This window comes from Telopea speciosissima, chromosome 9 (assembly GCF_018873765.1).
Source record: "Telopea speciosissima isolate NSW1024214 ecotype Mountain lineage chromosome 9, Tspe_v1, whole genome shotgun sequence".
NCBI lineage: Eukaryota > Viridiplantae > Streptophyta > Magnoliopsida > Proteales > Proteaceae > Telopea > Telopea speciosissima.
In genome coordinates this window covers 32,984,895-32,993,024 of record NC_057924.1, presented here as the reverse complement: position 1 = coordinate 32,993,024, position 8,130 = coordinate 32,984,895, and positions in this window count along the sequence as shown.

Here is an 8,130-nt window from a genome sequence, read left to right as displayed (position 1 = left end):
CTTCACCCATACAAATTGCACACAACTGTTGCTTCAATTTCTACCTATTGGTGAGGGATTTGGTGCGATACAAGTTCTTTAGCTTCACCCACAAATACGCAATTGTCTTCTTTGAGAGAACTTCTTACAAAAAATCATTTAAAAGACATAGCTGAATGGCCGAAAGGACTTTATCATCTATCTCATTCCAATCATCCTTGGACATAGTTGTAAGTTTCCTCGCCTTCCCAAATAGGGCTTCATCGAAGCAACCAATAGCGCTGATACCAGTCTATTAAAATATACACCAAGAAACATGAATAGAAAATAACAAAAACAAAGGAAGATGACACAGAGAATTAACGGGTTCACACACCAATATAGTGTGCTACATCCAGGGATGAAGCTGAAGATGTTTCACTATGTAATGGAAGAAAGTTACAATGGAGATCTCTAAAAAAAAACACCCAAATTGGTGTTGCTACTCTCTCTTCTCAAAACCCTAACAGAAAAGACCCCAAATCTCACTCTCTTTGCCACAAGACGGGTAAAACATACAAACACTCCTCCAAATGGGTCGATCCATCGGGTCGGGTCGGGTCGAGCTCCCATTCAAATCGCCACCAAAATATGTCAGAGCTGGTCAATCTTTGAACCGAGTACAATAATATGAGACACACATAATAATAGCCAATATAAAGAGATATGGACTCAAAGGACATCCTTGTCTTATACCTCTGGATGGTTCAAAGAAAATAAAGGATGAGCCCTTAAGCATAATAGAGTAAGATAACCACTGGTTTGTTGCTTGTGTCGTGAGGTTGAAAATGAATTTTTGTTAAGTTCAGAATTATCATTCTTTGCACAAAATCTCTACCTCTCTCAATTCGTTTATGTTTTATTCCCTATTCTATTTTAAGTTCTAGAAACATCCTTCCCCTCCAAAAAAATTATCTTTACATCCCTAACTCTGTTTCTTGCCAAAGAGATCCTAAACTATTATTAGAATTTATGAGATTGCCGCATATCCTCTAAACTTAAATTGTTTGTTCTTTGGTGGGCCAATAGTGACCTATATCAGGGTCATTATTATCATACCCCCATTTTCAGATAGGAATAAAGCACAGTCAAGGGGTGACTAGGATGACACGTGTCATCCCCTTTCACTACCAGGATCATTGACACAGTGTCCCAATCCATAGTCAACGGTCAAGGTAAAGCATAATGATTTCAGTTGCAGAGATAAGAGGAAATAACCATTCCAAAAATAGTGTAATTACAAGCGGAAGTGATTTGATAATAGTTACCATATGTTCAGCTGGCTAGGTGATACAAATAAAGTTTAACACTGTTTGCCAACTGACCATGATGTAACTACTCAAAAGAATATAAAGTAATACAGACAAATGTTCATAACGGGCATAAAGCCCCAAAAGAATCAAAAGAGGGGACAATCCCGAACATCAACAAGGTTTGTAGGCACAATCGTCACAGGGGAATCCATTCACCATGTTCCTCCAACACAACATCGGGCTCCTCCATGCCGATACCATCATAATCAGCTGGTTGGGCCTTGAGACCAGCCAGATAACCACCATCTGCATCAAAATCTAAAAGAACGTGTACACAGGGGGTTAACTCCACTAAGCCAGTGAGGGGAAGGGGAATGCACAATCACACAATCACACATAGTCCATGATGAATGTATTGTTGATAGATTTTCCACCTCACACACAGTCGAAGTCGGGGTATATGCTACTATGATAACTCGGAAGACAGTATGGGTCACTTAACTTATCGCCACAATAAAACCTTTATTATCACCAAGGATCATATGCCGGTCGAAGCCACCAAGACCACCCAGTGGCAGACCTTGATGATCAATGGTAATCCCTAACCTGACCTCTCTCCCCCAAAGGTAACAAGGAGCCTCGATCACCCAACACCTAAACCCCTATTGGTAAGGGTCATAGCATAGGGAAGTGAATCCTAATCGTAGATATACTACATGTAAGTACTATTATCTCAAGAGGTATTCCAAGTGTATCAACGTCCCATTCCATCTAGTACCCGGGTACCAGTACGGCCCTGCACATCCAGGTCAGGATGGCAATCAATAGATCTCATAGACATTCCTGGGGTTCCAGCACCGACACACCCGTGATTCAATAATGTAAAGTAAACATATCCACATCGCATCAATTCGTAACAAAGATATTTTATATGCAAGAATGCAACATGCTCATAAATGATGCAAGTATCATAGCAATTGTATAATTTATATTAAACAAGCCCAAACTTCACCCAAATCCCACCCCCAAGTTGTTTGATTGTCGCTTGAGGTGTTTAGTTAGATTTGCCTCGGTACATGTTCTCCCGTATAGGTTATAAAATCTGGGGATGCGTGAGAATAGTGTTAGAAGAGTATAGGTGGGTTCCATGATGGGTCCCAACAGTTAATTTTAGGTTTCAGACAAAACAGCATAGACGGTCGCAGGGACGGAGGCAACCAAGTGATTCCGTTCTGGCTCTATCTAGGCATATGGTGAAAATAGGAGGGGATTCACGGATGGAACCATTAGGTGAATCCGTTCATGCATCCATTCGAACCCTGAGACACACCCGAGAGGGAACGGAACCATGGACGGAACCAATAGATGAATCTGTTCCTGGCTCCATCCCAGCTAGTCAACAGCTTGTACAAAACGGATTTACGAATGAAACCATGATGCTAGATCCGTTCGTGGATCCATCGAGTCTCTGTCCGAGATTTTGAAGGATTTTCACCTCCAGGCCTCTACTCTCGAGGTTACATGGTTCTTAGGGTTAGGGAGGAGAGTTCCAAGCCTCGCTAGGGTTAATAGTACCCAATCCAACCATGGGCCTTAGAGGATCCAAAGCGTTTGGAACCATTTCTAGGGTTTCTCCTTTCCTAGGTTAAGGTTTTAAAGCTTAGAATAGTAGTCCAGGTTGCTAGGGTCATGGATGGGATTAAGGGAGGGGTAGGATTCCATTTAGGGGCTAAAGGATAGCATTGGTTTTCCAAAAAGGAAACCCTAAGTTGGAACCGATATCCATGAAGTATTCTCCCATTTGAAATGGAAAGAGAGGGAAGAAGGGAAACCCCCCCACCTACTGATGAGCCAATGGATGAAGTCCACCTCCAGCCCTCCTCCAACCACTTCATTTGTCCTTCAATGCTCTCCCAGCCTTTAACGATTTGGTTGGTAGGAGAAGTGAAAGAGCCAATGAATGGATGAGCTATATATTTATAGCAAGTGGCCAACTTAGGGCCTATTTGGCATGGGGCACTTAGAATAAAACTCATTTAAATGCAACCATAGGCTATTGGGCCCACCTACATAGCACATACACATCTCAAGCGAACCAAGGGTGGGGTCCACCATGCCTGGGGGCTCAGGTATACTGTCCGGGGCATGGGGGTGGGCCCCACACAAGGAAAACACTCAAAAGTTTAAAACACCACGAACAGATCTACCGATGAAACTAGTTTTGTGAGTTCATCCATGAACCCGTCGCTGTTATAAGGGCAGAAATACAAGAAAAGTTGTTGGGCTCTGGCCACACTTCAAGGCCACAGAGGGGAGGGTACACTAACATACATTAGGGTAGTATCTTACCCCTCAAGCGTCACGATGTGTCCTTCGTGATACCAAATAGTTTTTTAACTACGATGCTAAGCTCATTGCTGAGTGAGGTGTCTAAGTGTGGGGACACAGGAAACGTCCTCTAGTACTCTTCACTCCGGGGGCTCGTGCTAGGAGGATGGTCGACGAAATCACCATCAACAAATCTCCCCCATTGCCGGTTGAGGAACCTCTCTTTGACAGGCAGACCCATGAATTGGTCAATGATCTTGTAGCTGGGCTTGACCACTAGTGAGAATAGTTCCTCGGTGTACATGGCAGCAATATCTACACGTCACAAGGGAAAGAAATTATAAATAAATAGCCAACCCGGGTGTGGATGTAACAATTATGCCCAAAATAAAGCAAATGAAAGACAAGAAGAAGAAGAAGAAAACACAGTAACTACATTGTGTAATGTCGAGAACACAACACACACATTTTCTTTATTTTTGTCTCCCATCACGGTTAAAAAGGAAAACAAAAAATATTGACCCATCATAATCAAAAAGTGCCAAGAAGAGGGGAAGGAAAAGATGAACTACCGTAGAAATGAATAAAAATGAGTTACTTACCATTTGATGCCTTTGAGGAAATTGTTGATATTTGAGCCTTTCCTGAACTAGTGGCAAAAATGGTAAATCCTCCTACGATGAATATTGAAATGAACCACAGACCACGAGAACACATCACCTCCCGGTGTAGCTTCGTAGGTCACGGCGGTTTCTCTGCTCTCATTAGTTCTATGACAGGCATTATTTCTGTTAGTATATATAGCGAAATGCACATGTGAGTTATAGTATTCCAGTTGTATTGTACATTTCGCTATTTATACTAACAATTTCTACATACATTTTGTATGCATGCGTTTGAAGGGGGAGAGAAAGAGAGAATATGCAAAATGAGTAACAGATCGAAATAAAGAAGAAAAAAAGGGGTACCCATTTGAGTTCATAGATAATAAAGAAGTGAGAGATCGGAGGTATAAACTTAGATAGACCATCGCCTACTTTAGTTGGGACTAGGGAGCATAGAAGTATCAAACTACCAACACAAGAGCGTCTCTATTTAAATCCCCACTTCTTTGCAACGCCCGGAAGAGAATGATAACAGCAGCAGCTGAAGCTGATTAGACTATATAGATATTCATATTTTCGCACCTTGGTGCTTTCAAATTTTTGGAACAAATGCAAATACAGGCTTATCCGATCAAATAAAATGAATGTAAAAAGACTATGCTGGAAATTTCAATTTCTCTTTCAAAGAAAAACAAAAAAGGGAAGATTATCTATTTTATTTTGGTAAATATTATCAGTTTTATACAATATCAATTTTATTACGGAGGTGGTAGCAACAGAGCATTCAAACAAATTGAAGATTGCTTAAATTTGATTTATATTGAAGAAGTTATGTTTCAGTCAAACTTAATTTGGAGTGCACAAATGCTGTCAAAATCGCTCTAATGAAAATATTTTTTTAAACATCAAAACAAATTAACATTTTACCGTACTTTTGGTTTTGAACAATTTTTTTCTATTTTAGAATTTATGAAATTTTTTTATTTGAGAAAACCCTAGCATTTAAAAGTTAAAAATTACACATATCGCCGAAGGTCTAGTTTTTGTTCTTGAATTGGCAGTTGACTTTTTATCTTTTTGAAATTTGATTTTTTTAATTATTTTTATTGGATTCAAATAAGAGATATTTGCTTATTTATGAATAATTTAGTAGTGTCCCTGTGTTTAAATGTCCCAAAATAGGCTGTGTACCAAGTTTTATGACCAAACTAGGTCAAAAACCCACCGAAACCATGGAACAAGTTAAAAAAAAAGGGTAAATTACATGACACCCCCTGGTTTTTGAAAATACTCAGCTATCCATCTCTAAAGTAACAATGTTAACTTAAATCAAACCAAAAAGTGAAATGACAATTTTAACCTCAACCATAATAAGATAAACAATGACAATTAAGGTACCCAAAGTTTGTAGAAAATGACTTTAGATACCCTCTCTACTTCTGTTCCTCTTCTTCTCCTACTTCCTATTGCCACCGCCACCGCCACCGCCACCGCCACAGCCATGATCGAAACCATGGTTGCAACCCCCATCCAAGGCAAATCAGTCACACGAAACCATGGCTTCTCCTCCTTCTTTATGTTTGCAGTTTTCCTTTCACTTTCCCATTTCCAATCCAAAGTCTAACTTGCAACCTGGTTAGCCAATTGACCCATTTGCTACCCTACAACTACCAAAAACGTGGGAGAGAGAGAGTGGAAGAGGACCTTGAAGGGAGCTTGGTGGAGAGCATTGAAGTGGAGCTCATCCATTGGGAATTTCACCTACCACATTAGGTAAGCTTATTTTCCCTCTCTTATTTGGGTTCTAGGATTCTTCGTGGACTGATTTCAACCTAGGCTCCACTTGGAACCCAAGATGTGAACTTAACCTTGTTTTGGGTATCATCAATGTGATCTTTAGACTGATTACAAACCCTAAAAGACCCATTTTGGAGCCTTATTGATCTCTTGTGACTCCCTCAACCCTAACTCTAGGAATCAACCAATGGAGGATTCATTCCCTGAATCCCTTAGGACCAATGATTGGTATGTGACATTGTGACCCTAGGAAGGTGTAGGAGTCCCTCCCACAGCCTTTGAAGCTGTGGGACCTCAAAGATTAAGGCTGAAAGTTAAAGACTTTCAAATTTTGCACTAAGGATCAACGAACATATCCAGCATCGGGACTCCGTCCATGGATCCGTTCCTTATTTTCTGGGCATTTTACCCGGACTGACTCACAGAAGGACTCACCATGTTGCCTCCATCCGTAAGTCTGTTCTACTCGAGATTTTCATTACTGAGGATGGATTAACAAACGGACCCAGAAAATAGACTCTGTCTGTAAATCTACCCTTTTGTAACTTGGACCCTTGGCCTGGATGGATCAAGGAATAGACCTAGGATGGTGCCTCCATTCCTTAGTCCATTCGTGCTCTTTTTGATTTACTTAAATGTAACTATTGAGGAACCTCTTGGAACCCCTCCTATACCTTCTAACATCTTGATCACGCATCCTTAGGTAATTTAACTCGTATGGAAGAGCGTGTACCAAAGTAAACACTAATAGACATACCGAACCTTACATGAACTATTATGAGTGGGTTTGGGCATTGTTTGGGTTTGTTTATCTACATCTATACATATATATTTCTATTTGCATCATTATGAGCATGATTGCATTATTGCATCTAATTCTTATTTGACATTGATGATTTTGATGATGATGTGGACTATTTTGGGTGACAGTGTTCGAAAGTACCGGTACCGGAACCCCAGATTATGTGAACACAAACTTGCATATCTTCCTTATCTGTATGTGCCGTGTTGTACTGGTATCCAGGTGTTAGATGGAATGGGACGTTGATACATCTTGAGTACCTCTTGACATTATAGGATCCATATAGTATATCTGTCACACCCCCATCCTAACAAGAGATAAAATACTATAAAAGGGTATGACTAGGATGCTTACTAACATCCTAAACCGCCTCTAGGATCACGGGCGCAATGGCTTATCTCACAGTCACGCAAAAGAGAATCAGAACTAATACCAGAATAACGAAAGACTTGTAATAAATACCGTTGATTCTGATTTAGGGAATAACTACAGTGATAATAAATACATAAGGTGGATTATCCTTGAATTTAAAAGTTATTACAATAGAAGTCATTTGATAAGTACAGAGAAAGGAAGGAGACATACATCAAGAGAATACAATAGCAAAAACAACAAGAAGTAAAATAAGCATCAACAATCGTAGACCAACTTTCGCTTCCATAACCTTTACCATGTCTTTTATCATCCACTAGTACTGTACAACCTGCATCACAACCTAAAAGAATTATTCCACGAGGGGTGAGCTCCACTGAGCCCAATGAGCAGAAAATTGAACCACACACACAACAAATATGGGACTGCAAGTCGAACCTGATGAATGAACATCCTTGACATCACCAATGAAGACTCGCACATCAGATCTGATTTACAGTCATGCATCGTATGCAATAGTTCAAAATGCATTGCAAATCATGATGTATGTTGTTGATAAGATGTCATGTATGCAATGCTATGCTGTGTAAAGTAATGGAACTATATCCCTGGTACCGAAACTTACCCTCGATCCCCAACGATACAATACCATTAATCTACGACATAGTAGAGCCATATCCCTGGTACCGAAACATACCCTCGATTCCCAATGATATAACCTTAACTACGTCAGTGGGAGCCTGTCGGTCTCAGAACACATCATCGGTCTCCTAGCAAACCCCCGATAAACCCAACCACAGTTCCAGAACTCACCCAGGCTGGTTTATCAATCAAGACGATCATGGTGTAGGAATTAACCCATCTTGTTACACCCATGCCCAGATTTATTATTTAATAATGAATTTTCTCTCGTGTGATGTGTAGATTCTGCTATCGTGTATGCCGGCGAGTTATT